Source organism: Papio anubis, chromosome 1 (assembly GCF_008728515.1).
Source record: "Papio anubis isolate 15944 chromosome 1, Panubis1.0, whole genome shotgun sequence".
Taxonomy (NCBI): Eukaryota; Metazoa; Chordata; class Mammalia; order Primates; family Cercopithecidae; genus Papio; species Papio anubis.
This window is the reverse complement of record NC_044976.1, coordinates 68,227,956-68,244,570: the sequence shown is the minus strand read 5'-3', so window position 1 is coordinate 68,244,570 and position 16,615 is coordinate 68,227,956. Positions and strand designations below refer to the sequence as shown.

General features: G+C 36.7%; 1 protein-coding gene across 9 annotated transcripts in view; it reads right to left on the bottom strand.

Moving 5' to 3' along the window:
* LRRC7 (leucine rich repeat containing 7) overlaps window positions 1-16,615 on the bottom strand; it is a 553,086-nt gene that overhangs the window by 209,419 nt on the left and 327,052 nt on the right. The gene's annotated exons all lie outside the window — the stretch shown is intronic.

The window sequence follows — 16,615 nt, the reverse complement described above, 5'->3', positions numbered from 1 at the left end:
AACCTGGTAGGTGGAGGTTGCAGTAAGCTGAGATCGCACCATTGCACTCCAGCTTAGGCAACAAGAGTGAAACTGCCGTCTCACACACACACACAAATAAATCAATAAATCAATAAATAAAGGAAACTTGTGGAACACCTCATTATGAGAACACCTCATATATGAGAACACCTTATTATAACACCTCATTGTTGTTATAAACCAGGAAACATTAAATACCTAGTGTCTGATGGCAGATAAAACATGATTTCTATGATCAAATGTTTCCTTTAGTTAATACTATATCTTAAATCAACGTCACAGCTGTGATTGCTATGTGCTTTTCAGCATTTCAACTCAACTTCCCTCAAGAACAACAAAAAGCCAAACTGGCTTCTGGCATCTTCCAAAAGGATATGTGACCAAATTAAACATCTATTATTTTGTAAAAGAATATTGGGAAGACCTAATTTTTTAAACCACTTTGTTAATATTTATCAGTTAAGGTATTCCTCCTTTCAGTATTTAAATTATTAGGATAAACATTGAAAATATATAATTTGCATTAAGCTGTCACGTATTTTGAGGATTTCCTTAGGAAATATTTTTTCCTTTTAGATATTCAACAGTGAACAGTTTACGTTAATATTGTGATGTCTTATTGAAAAAATTTTCTTTCCTATAATTGTCTCTAGTTTAATGCACAATACAAAAAAAAAGACACTGTACAAAGAAATAACTTCATTAGTAACCTTTTAAGAATACATCTTGTTTATACAGTAAGGAATATTTGTTAATAAAACAGAAAGAATAAATTGTAAAATTGTACCTTAATAACAGCAACTGGCTATACGACAAATACTGCACTACTGCTTTTAATGAAGGGTTTAATTAGACTGAGGAGAAGTCTGAATTTCATTACTTTCTATATAGTCTTCTTGAATTTATAACCAGAACCAATTATTCATTCATGCTGTACATGAATTTTCCACTGACTGAAAATTATTGTGCAATCCTAACTCATGATTACATAGCAAAGATATGATCATGCTTGATAGACCTTTTGAGCTCCTTGTGGGGGAAAAGGTGCCCTATAAGCAATAACAATGACATTATATCTGGGGGCGGGGGGCTACTCTGTCAGAGCTGAAGGTCCTAGAATGCATGTAGTAGCAGTTCGATCAAAAGGTTATGAGAAACATAATCAGTTACTAATATGCCCATTTTCATTAGAACATATTGCAACCTACATTATATGCTCATGAAGAGATGTTGAATGCCACTGAAAAAATAGTTAAGCCAAGTTAAGCTGTTTTAAAACTCTTATAGATAACTGGGAAAGGACCACCACCATCATCACCAAGTTTCTTTTCTAAAAGACCCTTTTAACACATACATATGCATGTGTACATACACAAGGACACACAGACAATGTGTCAGGCTCATTGTTTTCTGTCTATATTTCATTGAAAAAGTTATTACTTGTTATATTGGGCTTTCTGAGTATTAATATTTGTGTATAATCATTGCTCAGTATCCTTGGGGGAATTGGTTCCATGACCTTCATGGACACAAAAAAAATCCACTGATACTCTAATTTCTGCAAAATGGCATAGTAGTTGCACCTAACCTACACACATCCTCCTGTATGCTTTAAAAACCTAATACAATGTAAACACATAATACAATGTAAATGCTTTGTAAAGAGTTGTTATACTGTATTGTTTTCTTGTATTTTTAAAATTATTGTAATTATTATTATTTTTCAAACATTTTCCATCTGCAGAGGTCTAACTGTGCTTTTACATAGTTTGGTCTTAGATTGTCGATATCCTGATGGGTGTATTATACAGGCATAACTCCGTGACGAAGCTGTCAGAGAATTTGAACTTTAGAGGCTAAGGACCTTTACAAGTAATCTGCCAAAGTAGCCATGGCTATTTCCCATGCAACTACCTTTTTTACTTGTCAGCAGAACCTGCCCTGCATCAGACAAGAAATGTCATATAGTCACTCTCCAAATTTCTTTTGCAACTAGGACATGAACTTATGACCCAGTTCTGGCCACTGGAATAGGAAGAGGACTCTGCTGGAGGAGATTCTAAGAAACATTTTCCTCCATGATTTAAGAGGGAGGGAAGCATGCAAATCAAAACAATAATAAGATACCATCTCACACCAGTCAGAATGGCTATTATGACAAGTCAAAAAATCACAGATGTTGATAAGGTTGTGGAGAAAAGGGACCACTTAAACACTGTTGATGGGGAAGTAACTTAGTTTAGTCATTGTGGAAAGCAGTTTGGCAATTTCTCAAAGAACTTACAACAGAATGACCATTTGATCCAGCAATCCCATTATTGGATATATACCCAAACGAATATAAATCATTCTATCATAAAGGCATATGCATGTGTATTTTCGTCACAGCACTATTCACAAAAGCAAAGACTTGGAATCAGACATGGAATCAACCTAAATGCCCATCAATGGTAGACAGAATAAAGTCTACCATTGAGGACATAACTGAGTTCTTTATGACTGTGTAGTGTTCTATGATCTAAATGTAGAATATTACATATGTAATTATACATAATGGAGGGCATTATCTTAAGTGAATTAATGCAGGCACAGAAAACCAAATACCACATATTCTCACTTATAAGTGAGAGCTAAATATTGAGTATATATGGACGAAAAAAAGGAAACAGACACCAGGGCCTACTCAAGGGTTGTGGGTGGGGGGAGGGTGAGGATAGAAAAACCGCTTATTGAGTATGATGCTCATTACCTGGGTGACAAAATAATCTGCACCTCAAACCCCTGTGACATGCAATTTACCTATGTAACAAACCTGCATATGTACCCCTGAACCTAAAACAAAATTTTAAAGATGTAAAAAAAAAAAGATCAGGAAAAAGTGCATTTAAATTTAAAAGAAATAGAAGGAATATAGCAATATATTTGCATAATTTTTATGTTACTCAAAAAACTAACAAAAGAAATTTTCATAAATCATTTAAGATTCGGAGTATCCTTTATGTTTTTTCCTTCCCACATTTAACTTTCCAATATTCTAGGTTTCCATTTTCATGGTTTTTCATCAGTTATTCTGTGGATATCAGAGTGATTTCCAATGTTTATAATTTCTGCTTTTTCAGAAACCATGTCTATGATTCTATATGCATTGTTTCTTTTACTTTTAATTACTTCACAATTAAATATGTTAACATTTTTCAAATTAGTATTCCTCTTTTTTAATATTTACTATATCTTCCAGAAATTACTCAAAAATTCTTTTTTTGTAAGTTGTTTCTTCTTAAAATAATATAGCATCAGACTCAACTTGTTTCTGACTCAACACAGTTATTCCTTCTATGTAAGATATTCCTAGAGATTCTTCTCTTACCACTTGAATGCTAAAACCTGTATTGCTGGTCTATTTGTGAATAGTGTATATAAATACGGAAGGAATGGTACCAGTTCCTCTTTATACCTCTGGTAGAATTCGGCTGTGAATCTGTCTAGTCCTGAACTTTTTTTGGTTGGTAGGCTATTAATTGCTGCCTCAATTTCAGAGCTTGTTAGTGGTTTATTCAGGGATTCGACTTCTTCCTGGTTTAGTCTTGGGAGGATGTATGTATCCAGGAATTTATCCATTTCTTCTAGATTTTCTAGTTTATTGGTGTAGAGGTGTTTATAGTATTCTCTGATGGTAGTTTGTATTTCTGTGAGATCAGTGGTGATCTCCCCTTCATCACTTTTTATTGTTTCATTTGATTCTTCTCTCTTTTCTTCTTTATTAGTCTGGCTAGAGATCTATTTTGTTAATCTTTTCAAAAAACCAGCTCCTGGATTCACTGATTTTTTGAAGGGTTTTCTGTGTCTCTATCTCCTTCAGTTCTGCTCTTAATTATTTCTTGTCTTCTGCTAGCTTTTAAATTTGTTTGCTCTTGCTTCTCTAGTTCTTTTAATTGTGATGTTAGGGTGTCAATTTTAGATCTTTTCCGCTTTGTCTTGTGGCCATTTAGTGCTATAAATTTTCCTCTAAACACTGCCTTAGCTGTGTTTCAGAGATTCTGGTATGTTATGTCTTTGTTTTCATTGGTTTCAAATAACTCATTTATTTCTGCTTTAATTTCATTATTTACCCAGTAGTCATTCAGGAGCAGGGTGTTCAGTTTCCATGTAGTTGTGCAGTTTTGAGTGAGCTTTTTTTTTTTTTTTTTTTTTTTTTTTGAGACGGAGTCTCCCTCTTTCACCCAGGCTGGAGTGCAGTGGCGTGATCTCAGCTTGAGTGAGCTTCTTAATCCTCAGTTCTAATTTGATTGCACTGTGATCTGAGAGAGTGTTTGTTATGATTTCCATTCTGTTTCATTTGCTGAGTGTTTTGCTTCCAATTACATGGTCGATTTTAGAATAAGTGCTATGTGGTGCTGAGAAGAATGTATATTCTTTTGATTTGGGGTGGAGAGTTCTGTAGATGTCTATTAGGTCTGCTTGGTCCAGAGCTGAGTTCAAGTCCTGATTATCCTTGTTAATTCTCTGTATTGTTGATCTGTCTAATGTTGACAGTGGGGTGTTAAAGTCTCCCACTATTATTTGCGTGGGAGTCTAAGTCTCTTTGTAGGCCTCTGAGAACTTGCTTTATGAATCTGGGCGCTCCTGTATTGGGTGCATATATATTTAGGATAGTTAGCTCTTCTTGTTGCATCTATCCCTTTACCATTACGTAATGCCTTTCCTTGTCTCTTTTGATCTTTGTTGGTTTAGACTCTGTTTTATCACAGACTAGGATTGCAACCCCCATTTTATTCTGCTTTCCATTTGCTTGGTAAATCTTCCTCCTTTCCTTTATTTTGAGCCTATGTGTCTTTGCATGTGAGATGGGTCTCCTGAATACAGCACACTGATGTGTTTTAACTCTTTATCCAGTTTGCCAGTCTGTGCCTTTTAATTGAGGCATTTAGCCCATTTTTGTTCAAGGTTAATATTGTTATGTGTGAATTTGATCCTGTCATTATGATGCTAGCTGGCTATTTTGCCCATTAGTTGATGCAGTTTCCTCATAGTATCAATGATCTTTACATTTTGGTTTGTTTTTGCGGTGGCTGGTACTGGTTTTTCCTTTTCATATTTAGTGCTTCCTTTAGGAGCTCTTGTAAGACAGGCCTGGTGGTGACAAAATCCCTCAGCATTTGCTTGTCTGTAAAGAATTTTCTCCTTCACTTATGAAGCTTAGTTTGGCTGGATATGAAATTCTGGGTTGAAAATTCTTTTATTTAAGAACGTTGAATATTGGCCCCAGTCTCTTCTGGCTTGTACAGTATCTGCAGAGAGATCTGATGTATGTCTGATGGGCTTCCCTTTGTGGGTAACCCGACCTTTCTCTCTGGCTGCCCTTAACATTTTTTCCTTCTTTTCAACTTTGGTGAATCTGACGGTTATGTGTCTTGGGTTGCTCTTCTCAAGGAGTACCTTTGTGGTGTTCTCTGTATTTCCTGAATTTGAATGTTGGCCTGTCTTGCTAGGTTGGGGAAGTTCTCCTGGATAATATCCTGAAGCGTGTTTTCCACTTGGTTCCAATCTCCCTGTAACTTTCAGGTGTACCAATCAAATGTAGGTTTGGTCTTTTCACATAGTCCCATATTTCTTGGAGGCTTTGTTCATTTCTTTTCATTCTTTTTTCTCTAATCTTGTCTTCATGCTTTATTTTATTAAGTTGATCTTCAATCTCTGATATCCTTTCTTTCTCTTGATTAAATCAGCTATTGAAGACTGTGCATGCTTCACGAAGTTCTTGTACTGTGTTTTTCAGCTCCAGCAGGTCATTTATGTTCTTCTCTAACCTGGGTTATTCTATTTAGCAATTCCATACACCTTTTATCAAGGTTCTTAGCTTCCTTGCATTGGGTTAGAACATGCTCCTTTAGCCCAGAGGAGTTTATTATTACCCACCTTCTGAAGCCTACTTCTGTCAGTTCATCAAACTCATTCTCCATGCAGTTTTGTTCCCTTGCTGACAAGGGGTTGGGATGCTTTGGAGAGAAGACACATTCTGGTTTGTGGAATTTTTAGCCTTTTTGTGCTGGTTTTTTCTTATCTTCGTGGATTTATCTACCTTTGGTCTTTACTGTTGGTGGCCTTCAGATGGAGTTTATGGAGTTTTTGCATGGTCGTCCTTTTTGTTGATTGTGATGCTATTGCTTTCTGTTTGTTAATTTTCCTTCTAACAGTCAGGCCCCTCTTCTGCAGGTCTACTGGAGTTTGCTGGGGGTCCACTCCAGACCCTGTTTGCCTGGGTATCACCAGTGGAGGCTGTAGAAGAGTCAAGATTGCTGCCTGCTCCTTCCTCTGGAATTTTCATCCCAGAGGGGCATATGCCAGAAGCCAGACAGAGCTCTCCTGTATGGGGTATCTGTCGACCCCTTCTGGGAGGTGTCTCTCAGTCAGGAGGCACAGGGGTCAGGGACCCACTTGAGGAGGCAGTCTGTCCCTTAGCAGAGCTTGTGTGCTGTGCTGGGAGATCTGCTGCTCTCTTCAGAGGTGGCAGGCAGGAATGTTTAAGATTGCTGAAGCTGCACCCACAGCCACCCCTTCCCCCAGGTGCTCTGTCCCAGGGAGATGAGAGTTTTATCTATAAGCCCCTGACAAGGCTGCTGCCTTTCTTTCAGAGATGTCTTGCCCAGAGGGGAGGAATCTAGAGAGGCACTCTGGCTACAGTGGCTTTCCAGCACTGAGGTGGGCTCCACAAAGTCTGAACTTCCAGGTGGCTTTGTTTACACTGTGAGAGGAAAACTGCCTACTCAAGCCTCAGTAATGGCAGACACCCCTCCCCACACCAAGCTCAAGCGTCCTAGGTCGACTTCAGACTGATGTACTGACAGTGAGAATTTCAAGCCAGTGGATCTTAGCTTCCTGGGCTCTGTGGGGCTGGGATCTGCTGAGCTAGACCACTTGGCTCCCTGGCTTCAGCCCCCTTTCCAGGGGAGTGAATGGTTGTGTCTTGCTGGTGTTCCAGGTGACACTGGGGTATGAAAAAAACTCCTGCAACTAGCTCAGTGTCTGCCCAAACGGCTGTCCAGTTTGTGCTTGATACTCAGGGCCCATGTGGTATAGGCACCTGATGGAATCTACTGGTCTGTGGGTTGTGAAGACCATGGGAAAAGTGCAGTATCTGGACCATAGTACACCATCCCTCATGGCACAGTCCCTCATGGCTTCCCTTGGCTAGGGGAGGGAGTCCCCTGACCCCTTGCGCTTCCCAGGTGAGGCATTGCCCCACCCTGCTTCCGCTCACCCTCTGTGGGCTGCAACAACTGTCTAACCAGTCCCAGTGAGATGAACCAGGTACCTCAGTTGGAAATGCAGAAATCACCCACCTTCTGTGTTGGTCTCACTGGGAGCTGCAGACTGGAGCTGTTCCTATTCAACCACCTTGCTCAGCTCTCTGGTGCAATAGCAACTTAAGAACAAATTTCACTTAGGATAACTTTCTGCTTGACCCTGACCAGGAATAATTTTTTCCCATGGATATAATTTATCATAAAGATTATAATGCCAAAAAAATGACTATTATCAATCAGCACTTGGAAGTTGTGAAATAAAATATAATAGGACAGCTATCAGAAATAATGGACTGTACAATAAAAATAACAATGGGTAAGAAATCTACTCTAAACGAGACCATTGTGAAATGTGTCTCATAATGAAAGCTCACTTCAATCAAAGAACTGTAAAAGACATGAAGTCTAATTGCATTATTTCTTATCGGCAATTATAGTTACATAAAGCAAATCTTATATCAACCATTGCTTTTCAACATACTGTCATAAAACATTATGTTTCTGAACTTGAGTTTTATTGAAGAAAGATTAATTTTTTTTTGTCAATGTGATAACACTTGGCTGATTGCTCAAAGAGCAAGAAAAGTCTGATTCTTCAAATTATTTTTATCATGTGGACAAAACAGGTTGATTATGTAGTCTCTTTACTTTTGTACTATACTGATACTTCACTTTATAACGTCTCTGAAAATTGAAGCTTTTTTTCGTTTGTTTTGTTTTGAAACTGGTTCTGTCACCCAGGCTGGAGTGCAATGGCGATCTCAGCTCACTGCAATCTCCACCTCCTGGGTTCAAGCAATTCCTGTGCCTCAGTCTCTCGAGTAGCTGGGACTACAGATACATGCCACCATACCTGGATAATTTTTGTGTTTTTGTTGCAGAGACAAGGTTTCACCATGTTGCCCAGGCTGGTCTCAAACTCTTGGAATCAAGTGATCTGCCCACCTCAGCCTCCCAAAGTGCTGGGATTACAGGTGTGAGCCATCACACCTGGTCCCAATTAAAGCTTTTTAATTTCATCAACTAGATAACTAATTTTTAAAATCAATTTAACAAACATCTTTTGAGTATGTATTAGATTCTAGGCACTGGGCTAAGGATGAGCTGTCGCCTTCAGGTCCTTGCAACCTAATGGAGTAGTTATAAAAGCTTCCAATTAGTAATAATAATGGCTACTATGAAGTCTTATTATGTGTGTCATAGCAATTCAAGGGTTAACAAAGCAGACGCAGTTCCTGCCCTGATGGAGCATACATTCTATCATACAATTTAGATGTTAAATTATTATGAAATTAATATATTAATTTATTATAGCTGAGATTCATGATACCCAGAAGTCAGAGTACTATGAGAGCTTATAATCAGAGCTTGACCTACAGATGGCTTTACATAAGATAACACTGGAATTAGGACTTAAGAGATAATGAGTTCACCAGATGGAGAAGGTAGAATGGGAATCCCAAGCAAAGTAAATGACACTACCATCAGCATTCAGTTAGGTGTAAAAGCATTTTGCATGTTCTAGAAGTAGTAATGTATTTTTTTCAATAAAGTTCTCTGCAACATGAAGGAGATCAAAGATGATTTTGTTTTCTTAACATTAATGGCCAAGGAAGAGATAGACAGTTATTTCTCAAGAGCAATTCACTCTTGGAGAAGGCTGGTTCAGAAAATTATTTCCCTGTCAGGCTACAGTAGGTCATGTTGCCAGGGTAAAACTGTACTGACACTTTACACTGTGAGCAGGGCTTCATTCTTAGGAATGGAGAACAACCATTAGCACCAAAACTAGATGAGGAAGCCCACTTCCCCCATAAGAAAAGGAATGAGTTCAAATGAAACAAGGAGAAAAAACTTGCCTCTTGTCTATTTGCTATTTTAATGAGTATTACTACTATGCTCTCAGTAGCCTTAAATAATAGAAACATGGAAGCTGTTCTAAACTTTTTTCTCTATCATTCTCCAATTAGTTACAAACACCTATGTATTCTATCTCCATTATTTTCTCTTGAATGTATACTCTCTTTTCATCCCCTCTGCCACTTAGTTTTGCCCTTCTTACTTCTTAGATGACGGAAACCCAGGCATTTGTACCAGCCTCTTCACTAGTCTTCCTGCCTCTACTTTCAGCTGCTTCCAGTCCATACATCATCACCAGAGTAAACCCCAAAATAATTTGATCATATCATTTCTGGGCTCAGAAATACAATTATTTAAAGAAAAGTTCTAAATTCCTTAATATTGCATTCAAGGAACCTTATAATTTGACACCAGCTTACACCTTTCTGGTTTTATTGCCTGCAAAACCACTGTATACGTTGTAATTTACAGGCATACTGAACTATTTATAGTGGCTAAATGAATTCGGCTCTCTCATGGGAGTCATTCTCGGTAGATTTAGTTTTGGAGGTCATGAAACTAAAGCTAGTCATTTTAAATACATCTCAGAGGACTCCTCAGATGAAAAACACACAATTGAGAATAAAGGTTGAATATCCCTAGTGTGAAAATCCAAAACCTACAATGCTTTAAAATCTGAAATATTTTGAGTGCCAACATGATGTTCAAAGGAAGTGCTCATTGGAGCATTTCAGAATTTGGATTTTGAATTTTCATATTAGTGATGCTCAACCAGTAATTGCTTTTTAAGGTAGAATGGTTGGGGAGAATATTTATTATGATTTGGCACCTTAGAAGAATATTGTATGCTACAATAAAACTCATAATTTTTATAGATCAAAAACAAGAAAACAATATCAACACTCTTGATTTGTATGCAGCCAACTGAGAGCTCTCCTCTGAAGCTGACCAATAAATAACACTTTTTAAAGACATATGGGAAGAAGTTTATCCTCGAATACAATGAAGAAAAACAAAGTGTTAGATAGTTTATTACTATTTCTTAATTTGAAAGCTATTAAAATAGATGTAGATTCTGAGTTTTCTGATAAGGACCAAAACTAAATGGAACCTCTATTATGGTGACTTCTATTCCAGATCCCAAAGTAATAGTCCCCATTTTTTGAACCCTTTCAAAATAATCTATAGGTCCCTTCTAACTCCCTCTTACTGAGATGCTGCATGGTTCTCCATCATATATGATCTCTGTTGCAGCAGCAATGAATAAACCTAATGTTGTTAACTAAGTATATTTGGTAGTATCTTCTTGGTGGGTCTCAACTTTTAACCCTCCTAGAAACCAGAGATTTGGATTTTAAGGCTTTCTGGTATCAGTTAATTGGGCACTCAGGCTATACAAGTCAGACACATGCTCCTTACCCTCCATGGATACTATCTACAGAAGTTCCTGACCACTTAGAATTGATGATCATTTGAGCAGCAGCAGCAGCAGCAACAACAGTGATGATAGCAACAGAAACTGCAAGCTGATAATGCAGTAGCAGTGGCCAGTACTCAGCGCTGGCAGAGTACCAGTGCAAACTGTGGCATTCAGTGTTCAGTGCTGGTGCAATGGAATTACACTGTAGTGTTCTTTTAAACTTGCTTTTGCTTAGTTTCTAAGTTTGACCTGTCTTGCCATCAATTATTTCATTTATTCAAGGTCCTCCCAGTAAAGACTTTTTCAGTTACAATCACAGAGTTGGTTATTGTGTGATACATATGAATCCAATGGAATAATATTCTTCATAATCTCCCTATGCAACTTGGGGCATTTGATGACTTTGAAATATAGCTCTCCAGCCACAGGTGCTAAGTTCCAGGTCTAAATTTCTGATTGTCTACTGTCTGGATCCACTTGAATATACTACATGCATTTCCAATTTATTATGTTGAAAACAAAATTCATCATCTTCCCAGACCTTCCTTATTTTCTGTCTATGTAGTTGATATTCCCTAAAACCGAAACCTGGGAGGTATTCCTTACCCCATGATGAATTATTCACCAAGCCCTATGAATTTACTCTCTCTGAAATCCACCCTTTCTCATCTACATAGCTACTTTATAGTTCTAGTTCAAGGCTTCAGTTAATTCTCTCATGGATGAACACTACGACTTCGTTAACTGCTTACCATGTCTTCCATTGTGCCCACTATATAATCCACTCTGCAAGGAGCAGCCATAGAAATCTTTCCAAAATGCAAGTGACAAAATGCAAGTAATATAAAAACTCTCTTTCAATTCCCCTTTGCCAGAAGAAAGTTTCCCCAGAATAAAAACTCACTTGACAGTGTATCTTCAAAGAATCTTTAAAAATGGCCTTGCGTTAAGATTGACAGGGCATGAATTTGTATTGGTATCCATGTTTCTGTCTAAGAAAGATCCATTTTGGTTTATAAGCAGAAAATGATTCTGCTAGAAGATTTTTTTTTTTTTTTACAAACCTTTGCTGTCCCTTTGTACTTAGCACCACGATGCCATAGCATAGATTGATTCTATGAAACGTTCATGCATTCATTCAACAAATATTTATTAAACACTTATTATGTCCCAGGCCTTATTCTATGAGATAGGAATAAAGTCAAAAGCAAAACAGATTAAGTCTCTGCTCTCATGGAAATACTGTTCTTGTGGGGAGAAATGTACAAGAAGAAAACAGAAATAAATATACGACATATAGAGTGGTGGTAGTGCTGTGAAAAAAATAAAGCAGGGTAAGAATTATAGACAGTATTGTAAGAGATGCTATCTCATGTAAAGTGCCCAAAGAAAGCCACTCTGAAAAGCTAACATTTTATTGAAGTTCTGAAGGAAGTGAGGAAACATAATGATATAATATAGCATATATACACATAAAAGACTAAACTGAATAAAAGCATGAGTTCTGAAGCCAGATTGTCTGGAATCAAATTTGAGTTCTGTGACTTACTAACAATGTGATATGACATTCTACTTCTTTGTACCTCAGTTTCCTGGTTTATAAAATTGGAATATTGTTGGGTTGTGCATCTTCAAAGAGTTAGCAGATGTAAAGTGCTTAAACAGAGTACGTACGTTGTAAGTACTCAATAACACAAATTATTATCATTGAAAAAATGATGCTAAAACAAAGCATTTCATTTGGAAGAAAATCTCTCAATATCACACAACCTAGTCAATAATTTGTAGACAGTAGGAAAACTGAAGGCTCTAGAAGAAGTCAAATAATGAAGACTCAGGGGCTAACCTTTGAGCATAAGCGTAAGCAAACAACAAAGAAGGCTTTATAGTATTCATCTAAGGGTCCACTGAATATCTGCTCTGTACCAAGCACCATACTGCAGAATAAAAACAAAGGTGAAAAGTTAGACATTATCTTTTTTTTGTTGCAGAAGATTTATAGTGTAACAAGAAAGACCTAAACTAAAATAAATAATTACAGTACAGGCTATAAAGGCAGTGGTATAGGAAGAACAGAGAGGATACTGGGAGTTTATGAGTGGAACAGTAATAGGCTATGAAATAAGAAACAGACATACCACTCAGGCAATGTATACAGAACCATCTAGATCTAACCACAACTATTTCAGCAGCCTCACTTTTAATCCATGTATAGGATACCTATAAAATAATAAATATCTAAAATATGCTCACTGAATTTTCGTATACTGACTGATTATGTAATCAACATCAAGATGAAGAAACAGGTTGATTAATGGGTACAAATACATAGTTTGACAGAAGAAATAAGATATAGTGTTTGATAGATCAGGAGGGTGCGTATAATTTATAATCATCCATTGCATATTTCAAATAACTACAAAAGAATAATTTGAATGTTTCCAGTGTAGATAAAAGAAAAATATTTAAGGTTATAAATATCCCAATTATACTGATCTGATCTTTACAAATTATATGAATATATGAAATTATCACATGTACCCTAAAAATATGTACATCTATTATGCATCGATATAAAATAAAATTTTAAAAAAAAGAAGCACACTATTACCAGAGTCCAAAAGCAACCCACTTCAGGCACCCTTTTAGTCACTATTATACTTCCCAGAGGATAACTACTATTGTGATTTCTAATACCATAGAATAATTTTGCCTCATTTTGTATTCTATATAAATGAAGACATATATTTCGTCGTGGCTTCTTTTCCTCAACATTCATACAAAGACTTGTACATAAATATCATAAATATTCATAGCAGCCTATTTGCAATAATCCAAATCTGAAAGGAAGCAACACAAATATTCATCACTAGGTGAAAGAATAAACAGCCATGGAATATTTCTACAATGGAATATTATTCATCAATAAAAACTGATAAACATTACAGCATGGATCAATCCCAAAATAATTATGCTCAGTGAAAGAATCCAGACAGAAAAAGAGAATACACTGTATAATTACACTTACATAAAACTCCAGAAAAGTCAGTCTCATCTATAGTGATAGAAAGCAGAACAATGTTTGTCTGGGTGGGGAGTGGGGTGAACAGTGCCTTGGGGACACCGTTGGGGCTGACGAATTTTGTTCATTATCTCAATTACAGTGATGCTTTCACTGGTGTGCATGTATTTCAAAACTTGTAAAATTCTACACATTTTTTCTGTTTTATTTAGAGTTTATTAGTATACGAAAATTTCATATTAATAATATACACAGTTTGGTGAGTTTGTGTATGTTATAAATTCAAGTTGCTGTCGCCACCATCCAGATAGGAGGTTTACATCACCTCCAAAAGTTTCCTTGTGTACCTTTGCTTTTTTGTTTTCTGGGGTTTTTGTGTGTGTTCATTTTTTATTTTTTTTTTAATTTTTTGAGACGGAGTCTTGCTCTGTCACCCAGGCTAGAGTGCAGTGGCGCGATCTCGGCTCACTGCAAGCTCCACCTCCAGGGTTCATGCCATTCTCCTGCTTCAGCCTCCCCATAGCTGGGACTTCAGGAGCCCGCCACCACGCCCGGCTAATTTTTTGTATTTTTAGTAGAGACGGGATTTCACCGTGCTATCCGGGATGATCTCGATCTCCTCACCTTGTGATCTGCCCACTTCGGCCTCCCAAAGTGCTGGGATTACAGGTGTGAGCCACCACTCTCGGCTGTTCATTTATTTTTGTAGTAAGAACACTTATCATGAGATCTACCTTCTTAATACTTTTTTCTTTTTTCTTTTTTTTTTTTTTTTAAGATGGAGTTTTGCTCTTGTTGCCCAGGCTGGAGTGCAATGGCACGATCTTGGCTCACTGCAACCTCTGCCGCCCGGGTTCAAGCGATTCTCCTGCCTCAGCCTCCCGAATAGCTGGGATTACAGGCATGCACCACCACGCCCAGCTAATTTTGTATTTTTAGTAGAGACGTTGTATTTTAGCAGAGATGTTTGTCAGGCTGGTCTTGAGCTCCTGACCTCAGGTGATCCGCCGGCCTCCGCCTCCCAAAGTGCTGGGATCACAGGCGTGAGCTACCACACCCGGCCTAAATTTTTATGTACACAATACCTTATTGTTGATTATGACCACTGTTTGTTGTGCAGCAGATCTCTGGAACTTACTCATATTGTGTAACTGTAACTTTATACCCCTGACATCTTCTGGTAACGATCATTCTGCTATTTACTTCTATACCATTGATTATTTTAAGTGCCTCATATAAGAGATATCATGCAGCATTTGTCCTACAACTGACTGATTTTAGTTAACAAAATGTCTTCCAGGTCCATCCATGTTTTTTAAAATGGTAGCATTTTTATCTTTTTAAAGGCTGATTAATATTTCATTGTGTGTAATGTGTACAAAGGCCACACGTTTTTTATTCATCTGTCCATAGACATTTATGTTGCTTTTCCTTCTTGAATATTGTGAATTTGTACATGTTAAGTATTTCAGTTTATTAGATGGTGACTGTACTTCAATAAAACTTTTCAAAACCAAAAAGAAGGCTAGTATATTTTACTAACAAATGTGAGGAAACGAATTCAATATGTATTCAAACCTCTAACAAACTCATCACATATCCTCATATCTTCAATTTGGTTTGGCTGATCTCTATTCAGCTGTGCCACAGTAATAAAGAACAAGAGCAGAGTCATGCTGCCAGGGTTCAAATCCTTCCCCCACACCTTACCAGCTTCCTGACTTTGGGAAAGTTACTTCTTTGTGTTTTAGTTTCCTTATTTGTAAAATGGGGATAATAATAATACCTACTTCAAGGTACTATGAGGACTATGTGAATTCATACATGTGAAGAATTTAGAACTCAATAAATATTAGGAACTATATCACCTATTAGATTCTGGTCCCTAGATTAGGTAAAATAAAATGATCAATATTTCTTGAAAAAATCAATGCAATGAGGTTTATTTCTCTTTGTTGATCTAACCATTATACTGGAATATAAAACCACTCTTGAATAGGCTCTGTTCTATTGCTCAATAGACAATAGAACATGTCTTGACATTCAGTAGCCAATGTCTTGACATTCAGTAGCCAATGCCTCCCACACCAATGAATCTCCTGGTATTTTGCACAGTTCATCAGTTTCTCATTCATCTCCCTGCTTTTGCACATGACTTTCTTTGGCCTAGAATATCTCTTCCACAAAACCAAGAGCTCATTGAGAGGATTAAAAAAAGTTTGGTTTTCAAGTATGAAAAATTTTATATTAAAAATTAAATTTAAAAATCTCTTAAAATAGCAAATGCCTTGACATTATTAGAAGCTACATGGTTCCCATATCTACTTGTATCAAGAAATACTGAAAGTACTCAGTGGTTACATATAGAAACATTCTGAGCTATTTACCCATATTTATGGTAATTACTGTAGGAAATAATTTACATTTCAAAGTTTTACCAGTTTATATAAAATCTTTCTACAAAGCTTCTACTTATAATAAAAATTACAATTCCAAACATTTTTTCAAGAAAAAAAAACTAGAATGTATTTCAATACATAGCATAAGCTGAAACAAAAAAGTAGTGTATTATCCTTACCAAATAACATTAAAGTTCTTATTAGCGGAATTGGAAATACTTTTTATGCTCCTCTTACCAGGTTAATGTGTAGATCAGAAAACACATTCTTGAAAGTATTGTTTCATGTGCTTTCAAAAGTTTAATACATATTAGCTGTCTGAGATTTTGTTACATTTTCAATCTTGAATCTTAGGAAATGCAAAAGAAACCACCTTGATTTTAAAAGGTTGGAAAAATAAAATTGATAGCTAAAGACATTGAGTCGTAAATTAAGGACAGTATTACATTATTGCAAAGAAACTGACACTCTTTTAACTGTATGAAACCCATTGATTATCTCTTTAATCTCACGTTATGAGGACTGAATGGTTAATCTGCGATTCAAGAACCCGAAATGTACCTGGGTGTATTTTTAAAAATGAAAAACA